This window comes from Tenrec ecaudatus, chromosome 7, assembly GCF_050624435.1.
Source record: "Tenrec ecaudatus isolate mTenEca1 chromosome 7, mTenEca1.hap1, whole genome shotgun sequence".
Classification (NCBI taxonomy): Eukaryota; Metazoa; Chordata; class Mammalia; order Afrosoricida; family Tenrecidae; genus Tenrec; species Tenrec ecaudatus.
Window position 1 is genome coordinate 128,697,862 of NC_134536.1, and position 15,387 is coordinate 128,713,248.

Consider the following 15,387-nt stretch of genomic DNA (forward strand, 5'->3'; position numbering starts at 1 on the left):
ATCACCAGCAGGCAGTGAGAACCAGCTTGGCCCTCCCTTTGACAGAGGAGGAAACGGACCCAGAGAGGGACAGCAGAACATCTGGGTCGCTTTCTGAGACAGATGGCCTGGGTCAGGCCTGTAGCTGGCTAGCCCTTGGATGGCCGCCCCAGGCCTCCAGAACCTGTGCCCAACCAGGTTAAAGTCAGGACCATCTTCCAGGGATGCAGGAACAGACCGGACTCTTGGCCACTCCAGCCCATACACCCCCAGCCCCAACCTGCCCCTGTGACCAGGAAGTCATCCAGTGCTGACTACAGTCCTCTGGGAGTTGAAGGTCAGCCTAGGAAGGGTCGTTTGCACACCCTGGTCTTTGCCCACCCAGTATCGTCTTCCCCGGGAGCCCTTGGCAGCCCCTTGATCATATGATGAGCACCTGATGCTCCCCCAGGACGCAATTCAAACAGTTCATCTCCCGCCAAGCCTGGTGGACTGCCTGCCTTCCTGCCCACCTCTTCCTTGTTCCTTTCTTTTCTCCTTGCCCCCACCATGCCCCCCATGGACAGCACCTGCCACATTCTAGTTGTTCATGCGTACTAGACACAGCACACCGCCCTCCTTGAGGGTGGAGACTATTCTTCACTCGGCCAGAGTCTGCCGCCCCGACCACCAGGAGAGTCCAGACTGTGATCAAGACAGGCATGATCTCTATCCTCCTGGCGTGTGTGTTCTCTGTGCCAGGCAAAGGGAGTGGGGAGGACGAAGGTTCCAGGAAGGTTGTGGGCATCAATGAGGTAATGAGGTAGCATAAGCAATGGAAGGAGCCCCACTGGCAGAGTGGTGAAGCACTTGGCTGCTGACCTAAAGGTTGGTGGTTCGAACCCAGCAGCCACTCCATGGGACAAAGCTGCTGCAGTCTGCTTCTTCCCAGATGTGAGTGGCTGAGGAGCCCCGGTGGTGGAATGGTTATATGTTGGGCTGGGCTGCTGCTGCAAGACACCCCGTGGGCAGTTCTGTCCTTCCACTCCAGGGTTGCTACGAGTTGGAATTGAGTCAAGGGCAGTGAGTTTGGTCATGTAAGCACTGGGCGTAGCATACAGCAGCTCCTCCCACCCATCCCCAATCTCCTACCCCAGACCTGCTCAGCTGGGCTTGGAGATCACTGCCTTCTTCCCACCCCAGGAAAATCCTGGGTGTGCCCCCACCCCTATGGGGAATGGGATGATGGGAAACTAGAAACCAGGGTCTCTGTCAGCTGAGGTCTTCATGCCGACAGCTCAAAGGCTAGTGGAGGAGAATGCAGGTATTTCCAAGGGTGAGCATGGGCCAGGTTGGACTTCTCCCCTCCCAGCTGCCATCCCCCTTAGTATCAGAGCATCTGTGAGGATCTGATGGACGTGGGGCGGGAGGGGACGGGAAGATGCAAGGCAGGGTAGCTTCAGACCTGCAGGACCCAACCCTGCTGATCAGGGCCAGGGAGGTGAGTGTCCTGAGAACTCTGTTCTCACCTCCTCCAGACTAGAAGGCCCAACAATTGCTTTCTTTTACAACCCTGTTCCTTCATTCGTGCCTGAACCCGCCTGCCTCTCTGCTGGAGCCCTTGGCCCCGCCCAGACACTGTGTTTTAGGCCAGAGAAAGCATCTGGGCGGGATTGCAGAGGGCGCTGTGAGGACCACAGGCTGGGTGCTGGCACTGAGGGCGGGGGGACAGGCAGATGGAGCACTCTGATCACATCTCTCTCTGGGCCAGAAGGCACACACCCAACACCAGACACATCCACCCTCCAGGGGTGTCCACCCCACTGCCGCTGCCAGTGTGCCTCGCCCATCTCCAACATGGGCTTCGCACATTCCCTTGTCAGAAGCACCCCTCTGCTTTCCGGCCAGGCCCTGGATCTCTCTGGGGAAATCCACCCAGAGGATGACCTCGGCTATGGACACTTGGGTAGGCAATCTCAGCAGAAACCTCCTCTCCTTCCACCCCAAAGCCCTCGAGTGGAGCCTCCCTCCAGGAGGCATGGTATTGGGCTGGGACACTGAGACTGGAAGGAGGCCTTGACTTGAACCACATCGTCCAAGGGGGCCCAGACCCAGGAACTCCCCACTGCCTCACTGACCCAGCCGCTCCCACATAGGGAACTCTGGGTCCCTTTGTTCTTTGGTGGGAAGGGCTGTGGGTCTCAGCTTAGCTCCCCTCCAGCCCTGCCCTGGACTATTGTTTTCAAAGTCCCTCTGCCCTGCCCGTCATGGCTCCTTGTTGGGAGAGGGGGGGACAGGGCCTAGTGATCACCTATCCCGAACTGTCTCCCTGTGTCTCCTGGGCCTGTTGAGTTACTTAACCATTCATTCACCCATTCAGTCTCATGTTCGTTCTCTAGGCTGGTGATCACAGGATGTCCTCTGTGTGGCTAGCCTTAGAGGCCTGAGGACATCACGGGGAGAGGGACAGCTGTGACCCCTCCCATCCTGGTTCCTAGGGAAGCCACTGTGCTGGGTGTCAACCAAGACAAGTCGGGGGGGCCTGGGGTCAGGGGATGCAGTCCCTGTGGTTCTCAAGTCTGGCTGGGTACAGACCCGGGCACTTTTTTTAACAATACTGAGCCTTGCCCCACCACCCTGATTCTGCAGGTCAGAGATGGAGCCCCTGCCCACAAATCTGGCGCTTTACAGTCTCCTCATGATTCAGATGCCAGGTGGCCATGGTGCATGTGGTGAGGTTAGATAATGGGATGGGGATGGGGGATGGGGGTGGGCAGGCCATCCAAGCTGGGACACTGAGAGTGAAGAAAAGCACCAGACCGTCCCCCCCCGCCACCGACCCCCCCCAGGCCCCACCCCATCTCACTCATGCACAACCATTGGTTTCAGAGACCCACCCAAGTGACTGTTGATTCTGCAAGCAGGAGAGGAGAGTGGAGGGAGGCATGAGTCTGACCCTGGTCCTCCCCTGCCAGCAACAAAACTGGGGCCCAACTTAGCCTTGGTGGGGGGGACGAGAAAGGGCCTCCCTGCCACTGGGACAGACTATTCCATGCAGCCCCTCCCCAGTGGTCATGGGACCCCAGCCAAGCCCAGACACTGGGCTTTGCACATTGTCCTCAGTTCCAAAGTCAGAGAAGGCATCTAGGAGGGCCTGAGGCACAAGAGCAGGAGGGTGAGCTTGGTCCAACCCCCCAACCCCCTGCTGGGGTGGGGGTTGGGGACAAGGGCTTTATGCCCCTCACAGCCTCTCTTCCCCTCCTGCCTCCTCCTGCAATAGCCACCAGGACCCCACCCATCTCACCTCCTGGAGCCTGGAAGGCAGGGTTCCCAGGAAAGCCAATGACACCCCAGGCTCTGACCAGCCTGAGAGAAGTGGACGGTGTTGCCCCGCCAGCCCCTCAGCCGCAGTGACCTGTCCTGGTTTCTTGACCCACTGCTCCTCCACCTCACCCAGGGCACCGGCCCTGCCTGTTACAGAGGCCAACATCTGTGCAGGTCTTGCCCCTAGGCCTTCCTCAGTGCCCCCAGCCTCCCACAGGGCCTCCCACAGGGCAAGGAGCTGACCATGTGCAAAGGGGGGCAAGAAATAAGCCACTGTGTCTCCCCCACTCTAGCTGCAGACCTGCAGGGCTGAGGGGCGCCCCTTCTGGCCTGACTTCTTGGCCCTGACCCAGAAGGAGTCTGTCTCTCCTGTCACCCACTGCCATGGAGTTGATGCTGACTTGCAGCGAGCCTACAGGGTAGGGTAGACCTGTCACTGAAAGGCCCCTCTTCTCCCAAGAAGTAGCTGATGGTCTCAACTGCAGCTCTTGCCCTTGGCCCAGCTCGTACCCACTGCGTCCTCCACCAGAGCTCGGTTCCAGGAACCTCTGTGACCCCCTCCTTAATGTCCCACCCCCTCACTGGCTAATCCTTTCCTCAGCCCACCATCTCTGCCCACACCTCCCCAGGCTATACACACCTGACCCCCAGTGATGGAGGGGCTGGGGGCAGGCCAGAACTACCTCAGATTCACCATGGGACAAGGTTAGAAAAAGCTCCTCAGTCCAATCATTGGACCCCCCCTCCCCCCTCTCACTCCCACCACACACAGTTGGCCCACCTTCTCCCCTCCATCCCCCCCACCAACAAATCGTCAATCTGCTGTCAGGATGACAGCCCAGCCAAGAGGAAAAGGGGCAGAGAGACCAGAGCCCACCCAACCCACCCTTCCCCCTGGAGCCTGAAGAGGGCGGCCCCCACCCAACAAGGCAGGAGGTCCCCCACCGGGTCACCCCTACTGTCTGGGTCGGGTAGGTCAGGATTCACTGACCGGAAACTTGCTCCCTGCCCCCTCCCCGCCCTCCTCCGTCCTATGTCCTCGTGGGGGCCCCCCGGAGCTGGGGGCTGCGTGGGGAGGTGGGCGGGAAGGGGCCGTGAAAGAAAGCAGGCGGAGGCGGGGTTCCTGGAAGGCGTGTTTAATCAGGATCTGGTAGTACACAAGCTCTCCGGATTGTCTGCGTTAACATACAGGGGCTGATAAAGGCACAAGATCCCTCGCACAGCGACGCGGGGCGGCGGCGCGCCCCCACTCCGCCCATGCGTGTCCGTGTCCCACCCCCGTGGCGGCGCCGTGTGTGCGCATCGGTTTCAAGTGTTGGATTTGTACAGTACTCGCAGTCTAGCGGCGGGGGCTCAGTGCATGCTTTTCTACCCTGGCCCGGGGGGTGGGGAGGGCCCCCGACCCTGCTATGTACACTAAGGAGGACGCACCCGGAGAGAAGAGAGAGAAGCGCCCCATCTTCGTGTGTGTATGTGTGTGTGCGCGCATGTGTGTGTGGTTTTGAGTTTTCGAGCATGCTTCTGCTGGCGGGGGTCGGAGACAAGTGCAAGCGTATAATACAGTCTTATTGCAGTACAAAAGATGGGGGTGAGTGGCGGCGGAGCGAAGTGTGATGAGGGGGGGGCTCCGGAATTAACCAGCTGGGGCTCCGGTCCTCCCGGACGGTCCTCTAACCCCCTTCCCAGCCCTCATCCCCCTCTACCCGGGTGCCAGGAGGGGTTTACTGGGGACACTGGTGAGGGGGCTCAACAGGGCCCCACCAACCCCACCTTTCAGGAGGCAAGGGCCAGCCCCTCTCCAAACTCAATACTGTCAATGCCAGGGGGCCCTCCCCCTCCCCCAGAGAAGCCCCTCCTAGTGGGAGAGGAGTCGACAGAGCAAGTGCAAAGGAAGCAGATGTTGGTCCCTGAGTTTTATTTTCGGGGGGGTGGGGGAAGGCAGGAAGTGGAAGCATGTTTGGGGACCCCCAGGGCCCTCAGTGGTGGAGGGGGAGGGGGTTGGGGCAGGGAGTGCAGACGCTGGGGTGTGGGCGAAAGGGGGGGGAGGTGTTGGGCGGCCCTGAGACACCTGGCCTCAAAGCTTCGCTCCCCTCAACGCCAGCCGGGCTCTTTGGCATCCAATTGCAAGGCCAATTAATGGGGAAAGGGGGCAGCCCTGTGGGTGGCGAGGTAACAGGTATTGATGGAGGCCTGTGAAACCTAGAGAATTAGCCAATCCCTACCCCGCCAGCCCTCCATCTGCACCCCTGCCCAGGAAGCACTCTTAAGGGGAACCCCTATTCCAGTCCCAGGAGCCAGCCAGAGAAGCAAAGAAAATTAGGTGGGGCTGGGCAGGGCATCTGGGTGCCAGCCCAAGGCCAGTACTTTAGCAGCAGGCAGTTGGCGCGGGCGGGGTACCTGGACGAAGTCCCCTGGGGTGGCCTACCCAAGCGAAGCGCCCCGGGGACGTTCGAACCACGCAAGGGGCGGGTCCAGGGGTGGGGTAGGGGGGGCTTTGAGGCTGGGCGGCACCCAAGTCACGCGCCTGTAGCAGCTTGGTACAAAGACAGAGCATACATACATTCGTGGTGAGATGACCGCGGGGCAGGCGGGGGTGGGGGGTGGGGAGGAAGCACGGGAGAGAGTCCCAGAGACAGTGTGTTTAAATTGGTCTTGGGGGTCTCCTTACAATCTCCAACCAATGAGGGTTGTGCCCTACCTGGCTGCGGGGTTGCTAGTTTGCTGTCCGGAGAGTGGATGATGGGTGTGCGCAGCGGTGAAATGTGTGTGATGGGGTTTGCGGGTGGAGGGTGGGGTAGATGGGGGGGGGCAGGTGAGTGAGTGTCGAGGTGACCCTCAACCGTAGCCTCTGCTCATAGAAGGGAGGGTTAAGTGATGTGGCCAAGGGCAGAGGACCCACTAGAAGAAGAGATCTAAGAGGATCCCCTAGACCTGTAGGATTCATTGCCTTCCCTGGCCACCTCTTCTCAACTCTTTCCTTTACTGGTATGGTGGTTCGGGGTAGGGCAGGCCTGTGCAGGGAAGCTCACAGGCAAGCCTGGATATACTGGGCCGGCAGGCTGGGGGCCTCTCCCTTAGGGAGAAGGGTGCTTGAGTAAGATTTTCAGAGGTGGGACTTGACCAGTCCCAAGAGGCATGCCTGTCCCTAGGGGGAATGATGTGAGTTGGGGGGACACGTCCCCCAAATTAAGTCCAGGGATTTTTCTACACTCTTTGATATCAAGGACTGCCCACTGGGAATGTCCCAGCTCTAAGCGGCATTTAGAGATGGGTGGTGTTCCAAACCAGTTCAGTGACAGCCAAGGATACAGCATTCCCATGTCCCCACAGCCACGGACACCACACCCCAACCAGAGCCACAACCTCCTGAGGTGGGTTGCCTCCCCTGGCCATCCCATAGAAACCACTGACCATGTGCCTCTGCCCACCTCAGTGACCCAGAACTCCTCCCATCACTGCAGGGGCAGATAGCACCACCTCTCCCGCCTCCAAGGACCTTGGCAGGCCAGAGGAGGAAGGAAGGTCCAAATCTCCATGGAGGGGACCACTGAACTGAAGGGGGCTCATCTCCCTGGCTTTGGGAAGACAAGGGTTAATATTCCAGGCAAGGCTCAGAGGTGCCATTGCCCTCCCTACCTGGTGGGCAGGACTAGCCCATCCCCCCCCCAAAACTGAGCTGGCAAAGGCTGCTGGGTTAGGTCTTTCATTGGGACGAGTACGTTAAACATTATTGCTGTGACCCAAGCTGACTTGAGTGCCTGTGGGGTGTATATTAGTCACTGGGACTGGAACCCAGCGTCCTCAGATCACCTTCTGTCCCACCAAGGGCACCCTGGACAAGTCCACTGGGTCACTCTTGTTCAAGCACACACACACACACACACACACACACACACCATGAGCTCACCCATGCATGCACACACTGCACACTGCTTGGTTCCATGGGTCCTGAGCTGCCTCCTCTAAGAAACCCACTCCATTTTGCATCCCTGGTGAACAGTACTGTCACCCAGAAAAGACAGATGGTCTAGGGCAGCGGTTCTCAGCCTGTGGGTCTCGACCTCTGGAGGTCGAATGACCCTTTCACAGGGGTTGCCCGATTCATCACAGTAGCACAATGACAGTGATGCAGAAGCAACGGAACTAATTTTATGGTTGGCGGGGCACCACCACATGGGGAGCTGCATGGAAGTGTCTCTGCGTGAGGAAGGCTGAGACCCACTGGTTTAGAGTCCTCAGGCTCACAGAGGTGGCAAATTCACAGCTCAGCGGCCACCTCTTCCAGTGAATGGTTTCATTTGGCTCACGCAATGAATTTTTCAAAAAGGTTTTGTATCCTTTTAAGTAATTTAAAAAAAGGGGCGTGGGACAAGTTCACATGAAAGTTGGAAAATAGTGGCAAAAATTGGTTGGTGGAGCTGAGGATGGCAGGGAAATGGGTCGGGGTAGGGGATCCCCTCTTACCATACTCCCTGAGCCTGCCTATTCCCTACATGGCCTGGCTCCAGGTGTGCTAACTGCTGACACCTTGCTCCCATCCCCAGAGCCAGCGCTCAATGCCACCAAGACACTGTCTGTTTCTGACGCCCACCACCAAGACCACCCCTGCTTTCTCACTGTAGCTCTCACTCTGTCACCCTCGTCCCCAGAGCTGCTGTGGGATGTTTGGAGGTGTGGGATTGAGAAGCTGGGGCGCAGGGGGTGGGGGAACTCCAGAGAGACCCCACCTGGACACCATCAGCAAGGTAGGAATGGAAGTGAGCCTCCCAGAGGACTCCTCCCAGTAGCCTGACGGGAAGGGGCTTTGCAAAATCCTATCCTGTCCAGTGAGTGCTTCAGTACTGGCAGGTAACTTATATGCTCATTCTAATAAATTAAATATTGGGATTAATCTGTTAAATAGAGGGATCTATCTCGGAGGCTATGAGGAGGATGAAGCGAGTTGACTCCGTAAAGTGCGTCCTTCACTGGCTGGCATCTGTTAAGTGCTGCGTGCCTGTTAAAGTAACAAACAAATCAAAGACCTGGAACCGCCACGCCACGCCACGCAGCCGGTGACCAGAAAGTGCGGATGCCGATGTAACATTTCCAGAGGGTAACTGAATGGGTGCTCTTTTCAAAGCTAATACCTTGGGCAAGTCAGACGCTTCCCCTTCCAGAAACACGCTAGCCTTCTCCCTGAGAGGCCCTTCAGGAAAAAGATCCTGACCACAGGACAGCTCACAACGTCCTAGCCACATTTGAGAACCAGAGGGGGGCTCTGCTCAGCCTGCCGTCAGCTTGTTTCCACACCCTGGGCTCCGGGGGACCTGAGCTCTTTGGGAAAACCAAAGCCGCCCTCCAAAGATAAAGTAAGTTCAGCATGTTCTGGCTTAGAAAACACTGCCCTACAGGGGAGGCTATGCAAAACTGTATCCCCATGGGACAAGATGTTCTGAGCCATGACCTATTGATTGGAATAAGCTGTTACTCTCCCATGGGCATTGGTTGTGTGAGCGTGCATGAGTGCGTGTGAGTGCATGTGTGCGAGTGCGTGTGAAAGAAAGAGCAAGAGAGACCCAGGAGCCAGCCACCTTCAGAAAGCTTAGTAGGATATTCTCTGCTTCTTCCAAAGACTCTGGGAATTATAATATGCATTTAATGCTAAAACAAGGCTGTATTGAGTGCCATCATCTTTGATAAATCGCAAGGCACTTTGGGATCTTAGAGTAAGTACCTCAGGGTTCTGGGAACTGAGTCAGAGCTGTCTTTGGGGCAGATAGTGGAGCCCTCTAGAAGGGAATTCAGTCATGGAGTGCCTGGCTTCTTCTATCCCCAGGCAGCAGGGGCCCTGTCCCCACTGCTGCTGACTTAGGGAGCAGCTGGTGGCGGGCAGAGACTCTCGTCCACCTCACCCCGTGGGAAGGATGGGAAGAGGACCAGAATGTGGGGGGGCAGTGCCGGGACGAGGGAGTGGGGCTGCTGTGCACCCCACCCCCCCACCTTTGTGCTTTTTGATTTGTGTCCTTTCTCCAAGGGGCTACCTTGACCCCTCCTCCACCTTCTGTCTACGAGGTGCAGTGTCACTGCAGACAGACTACAGGGCAATAGAGCAGCTGGGCTTAGGGCAGGGAGCTTGAGTATCCACCGCCCGATGGGGACATTTTCTCCATCCAGATTCCCCAAAGGGCAGGTTTTGAGGAAAGGCGGACGGGGGAGTAGTTCATGTGGGTGAGCCAAACCACTCTGCTAGGTTGGGCCAGGGCCTGGGACCTCTCCCCTAACCAGACACCACTTAGGGGTGAGAAGCCCTGGAGCTGGAAGGGAGGTCAGGGGAAGAAGCGGGTAGAGAGAGGACCAGGGTGAAGGTAGGTACACAGGAAACTACCCAGGACCTCACAAACACCTTTCTGGTTCCCTACCACACACACATGCACGTGTGCGCACATGTGCACACACATGCATTTACACAATGCATGTATATATGCATGCATGCACACACACACAGGACATGCCACTCACACTGCGTTCTAAATAAACGGCGATCCCTGGCACTGACGAGTGCACAGCCCTGAACACCCATTCACAGCAGCCCTGCCGCAGGCACACATGCCCATGTATAAGCCAAGTCCACTATGTGCATGCCCACCAGCACACACCTGAACAGAGGAACAATCTCACCACAATACACATCCCTGCACACCTTCAGGGGCGGAGAAATGGGTAGGAACGGCCTTTTGATCTGGCACCCTGACTCCTGCCCATCTCCAGGTACCCTTCTGACCTGCTGCCCATGGCCTGGTCCTCGCCATGACCCCTGGGCTGACTAGCGTGGCTGAGCACCAGCAGGAATGAGCGATCCCCTGAGGGGAACAGTGCTTTCTGGGCTTGGTCATGAGACACCCATGTGGCTGCCTGGCTCAGGGGTCCTGCCTGGTCCTTGGCACCACCCTCTTGGCCCTGGCTTCTACACTGGCTCCCCTCACTCCTAGGTTTCCCCATGTTAAGGGGCACACCCCAGGCCTCATCCATCCACCTTGGCTCATCCATCCTCAGCCCTGAGGAACCTGGGACTAACCAGCCAGAGGACAATAGCATCTGTCCTTACCCAGTGGTATTCAACCCCAAGGCCAGGGTCCTGGGGGCAGATGTGGGAGACAGGAACTCTGTCCTCTGGGAGGATGCAGCCCACCCACCATGACCCAGTGTGGAGAGACTCCCAGATGGAAGGCCGTCACAGAACCCTTCCCCCTCCCATCACCCCAAACTCAGCTAGCCTGGCCCCCCTCACATACACAGGGTCATAACCAGGCCCCACGGCTCACACGGATTAGACACATGCAGCACTGGGGGGTGGGGTGGGGGGCTCAGGGCCTGACAGTGGAGCCAAGTGGTCACAGATGGAACAGAACAAAGCCACTTCTGCCAGACTCCCACCAGGCACGGGCACAGCACACTCCACCACCTGACAGCCTGGTTTCCACTGAACTCTGCCCCGGCTCAGTGCCCCTGCCTGGTCCACAGACTGCACTGCCGCCCTGCCTGGCCACTCCACTTGGCTGGTGACCTTGCTGGGGAGGGCTGTTACCGCACCGTGGGCTGATGTTAGGGGAGGGGTATTGCGTGAAGGGGGGCTGGGGTGTGTGCGTGTGATTATTGCGTCCTGCGAAGGAACCGTGGCCTCTGCCTGCTCCCCACCCCCCCCACCTGCCCCCTCCAGGAGGGGGGGGAGCCCAGCCTAGGTCTTGTGGGTGAAGCGGGCCCACACCTGTTGCAGCTGGGACCGCGAGATGCGGAGCACCGAGGGAACGAGTCTGTGGTTGCCGGCGGCGAGGGGCGCGTGGCGCCGGTGGGGCGCCCGCACGGGGCTGCTCTCGGCCGAGCGGCTGCGCTGAATGAGGGAGCCGGAGGAGGCCGCCGAGCCGGAGGCGCCGGGGTGAGGGTAGGGCTCCGTCTCCAGCGCGGAGGAGGAGAACACCGAGGACGCCAGTCGTCGCAGGGGGCTGTACCGCGGGAGGGAGTGCCCCGAGAGTCTGTCCTCCTCCAACTGAAAGAGACCAAGAGAGCGGAGGGAAAAGAGGCGTCAGGCACAGACTCACTCGACAGCTCCGTCTCGGGGCGCCCACCGCGCACAGCCCCCAGGCGTCCCGGGCAAGGTGGAGGGGGTGCAGACCCGCTGCTCCCCACCTCATAACCTAGCCTCCTGCGCCCATCGTCTCCTCCTCCTCCTAGGGCACGCCTCAGCCCTGGGGCCCTTCACTCACCTCCTCCAGGAAGCCCACCTAGCTTGGTGGCTTTGGGCTCAGGGCGGGGCTCTGCCACCGTCCTTGGCCCTGTGTGGGCAGATGTGTGGGGCGGGCTCCCTGGCAGGTCTAGAGAAGACCCACAGGGCCAACACTGGGGCCTGCCTGCCCCACCCCTTAGACCTGAGGGACCCTGAAGAACTGACGAGACCCTTCTGCCTGGGGGAAAGATGGGGCAGTGGGCTCCAGTGAAGAAGCCAGCCGTGGGGACCCCACGGGGCATTTCTGCTCTGCCCTATATAGGGCTGTCGATGGATCTGGGCCTCAACTTCTTTATATGTGAGGCAGGTGTGGGCATGGCACCCCTTCATCAGGCTGGCGTGAAGATGTGATGTCACCGTGCGCCTGCCCACGGGGCATCACCTAGGCCGGTGCACGTGCTGTTGTGAGGGGCTCAGCAGCTCCCTGGGAGGGGAAGAATGACCCGGTGGGGTTTCCCCAGCCGGAGCCCAGGCTTCTCTCCCAGGGGGCTGCAGTGGGTTCCAGCTGCCTGCCTTTTCCGGTTAACAGCTGAGTGCCTGCCTGTTCAGCACCCGGCGCCTGCGCACACGTCAGCTGTTACATTGCCTTCCGACTCAATGTCAAGCATGAGCCCAGGGCCAGAGGACTCCTCCCAACCGGCCTTCTGTCACCCTGGGGAAGGCTAGACCAGGAGGCAGCCTGGGCATGGCCAAGGAGCAGTCTCCTGTCTGGAAGAACTGGGCACCTGTATCCTCTGCCTTGGAGTTAAGGGGAAGTGGCACTGAATGGCGCGGTCATGGGCTTGAGTGCCAGCAACCCTTTCCCTTCTGCTCAAGGGACTGCGGCCAGGTTAACTGGCTTAGTGGGGCAGTGAGGCCTGAATGGGCCAGCTGCAGGCCCACCCACCACCCTCTTGCTGATGTCAGATGAGGCCATTAGGGCCCCGACACTGGTTATCCAGCACATGGGCAGGAGAGGGACATCCAACCTTGCCTCCACCCTGACTCCCCTTTCGGCTTCTTTCTGGCCCAGGTGAGACCGTGTGATCCCATGGTCCTTCTGAGGGACCATCACCTTGTATGAATTGGGGGTCAGCAGAATGAGCCCCCGGGGATCCTGAGGGACATGAGTCCCTTCTCCCAGCATGTGTGAGTGGCTCGAACTGGACATCCCAGCCAGAGTTTGGGCAGCTGCCAGGGGACTTTCCCAGGCTACCATGGACTCTTGCCAGGCCCTTGCCCTTCAACCCGGGCAAGCCCCCACCCTCTAGCCCAGGCACCCCATGTAGCCCCTATTTATCCTCAATAAATCACCACTCGGAGTCTGCCCAGCTCCCCAGGCCGGCTCTCTGCTCCCAGAGCAGACAAGAGCAGAGTTCTCTGTTGACTCCCTGTGGCCCAGCCTGAGAAACCTTACTACCCGTTGGCCCCCGCCGCCAGCTCACTGTCCTCCACGTATCAGGGAAATATTTTGCTGGCTGCTGAGCAAATGCCCATCTGTGGGCTCAGGGGGCACTAATCTGCTATGTGGTCAGCCCCAGACAAGCAGCTATGGATAGCACGCAGCCTCCCCCGGGGGCGGGGTGTGGGGTATGTGTCACACACCCTGCACACACTTTACCTCTGTCCGCTTTCTCAGCCATTTCTCATTTGCACCTTCAATTCCCTTGAAAACCAAGTAGGGTATATGTGAAGTGGGGGGGGGGGGGCTAAAACTGAAGCATGGCATCACTCACAGGGAAGAGCAACAGACGCTTGCAAGGTGTGCCCGGTGCCACCCTGTCCCACTGCCCTGTGACAGAGGGGCTGGTGCTCAGGTCAAAACTGTCTGCTATGAGGACATTCACACATCAGACCCTGAACAGGCAGCTAGGTCTACAGGGAGTGGGGGCTGCTTGCAGGCAGATAGCCGGGCTGCTGCCCCCTCCTCCCAAGACTTCCTGCTTGCCCCAGGGCACACAGCCTGGTCATCTCATGCTGGGGGTGAGAACACTCCCCTCTCCCCCCTTCCCCCCCCCACCCCGCAGTGACTCCATGGTGCAGAACCTTCTGCAGGGCAGCCCAGAGCAAGAGGGGGAAATAGGTCGGTCCATTTCTCCCTCCCCTCCAGCTTTGATCGGGGAATAGCTGGGCTCCACACAGGTCCACCCACAGGCACTCATGGGCATCCCTCCAGACTGCGCCTGACCCTGCACTAGCCTCCTGCACTCTGCCTGTTTGCTCCTCTGCTGAACACACAGCCCTTGGACCCTGGAACCAGATGCCCGGTGCCAAGGCCAGTCCTGGCTGGTGACCCAGGCGAGCGACTGAGCTGCTCAGAGCCACCATGCCTCTACCGTTCCTCTCGGAACTGCCCTGCAGAGAACTGCTCCCAGGACTGCCCATGGAAATACACTGGGTTCTCAGAGCAGAGTCTGTAAGTCCACTACGGTGCTGGCTCGTGTCACTGTCACCATGACCACGGTCACTGCAGCACTCCTCCCAGTCTCTTCTGTGGTCCTCTCACCCTCGCAGACGAACAGCCTGCTCCACCCAGACGGACACCCGGACTCGGGTGCCCACACCCATGCACACCTAGGGCACAGCCACATACACGGTGAAAACACTAAGCCGACACAGAAGTGCGCCCACACAGTTGGCGCGTGCTAGCCAGCCGCCTCTGTGCATAGGGCCGGAAGCGGGGGCCCGCCGCCTCCCAGCTCCAGATGCACACAGCTCATCTCTCTCTGAGCCGCTGAGACCAGCAACAGTAGCCCCGTGCTTGTTCCTCCCATCTCCTCCCTCCCTGTGGCAGGGCAGCCTGAGAGAAAACCTCAGAGAGGACCCAGGCCCCTCACGCCGAGACCCAGAGTGGAACCGTGACCAGCCACAGTCCCCTGGAAGGGGCTGGCCAGACCAGGTTCAGAACCTGGTTCTCCCAGGCTTTGTCTCCAGTCCATGCCACCATGGCCTGTCCACCTTGCTGGCCCTCAAGCTGCCTGCAGGCACGGACTGTCTTGGGCATGTCTCTGGGCGCGATACCCACTGCACAGCAGATGCCCTGTACATCCCAGCCCAGCAGGGGATGAAGGAACAAGAGGCGAACGAAGGGACCCCAAAGAGCTCTTGCTCCCTGTCCTGCTGACCGAGTGCTAGCCCTGGTGGGACAGCAGCTGGGTCAGACACAGTCAGGCAGGGCTGTGTTCTGCCAGGGTAGAGCCTCCAACCCAAGCCGGCTAGCACCTCTCGGGGTGGGGGCTCCCGGTCCCCACTGTGTGACCCCAGAGCAAAACCAGGATGCACTGTCCTAGAGTCACTACTCAGCATGAAAGGGGCCTGAATTCACCCCCTGCCCAGAGCTGCCCTTCCCCAAGACACCCATGACCCCCTAGGCCAGCATCTTAGTCATCTCAGGACCACCTGGGCTGGGAGAACGTGGCACAGCCCAGTCCCTCCCAGTGCCACCCTGTGGTCCCCTCCACCTCTGTGGATCACAAGCCCACCTCAGCACACAGGGGGAAGGTTATCACCCCCCTCCCAGGACAGAGGTTGGCCCCACCCACCCAGAGAAACCAGGCCAGTAGCCGCCACCCATCCTGACAGTCCAGTCTTGGTCAGGTAAGTGCCACAATACCAAGAGAGATACTTGGGACCCACGGTCTGGCTCCTCCCTGCCCTCCCAGAGGAGAAGGTGCCCCCGCAGCAGGCTGGTCCCCCCAGGACCCCAGCACACCTCACTCCTGTGCTCAATCCAGAACCCCTCTTGCCCCCTCCCCTTCCTGATCCCGTCCCCAGTGCTGCCCCTCCTCCTCAGTGCCCACTTGGCTCTTATTCTTCTCACTCCTCATTGTGAGCATCGTGTGGATTCTGTCTCTACCCGACAC

At 59.3% G+C, this 15,387-nt stretch overlaps 1 protein-coding gene across 1 annotated transcript in view; it reads right to left on the reverse strand.

Moving 5' to 3' along the window:
* TTBK1 (tau tubulin kinase 1) overlaps positions 1-15,387 on the reverse strand; it is a 42,595-nt gene that overhangs the window by 5,696 nt on the left and 21,512 nt on the right. The gene's annotated exons all lie outside the window — the stretch shown is intronic.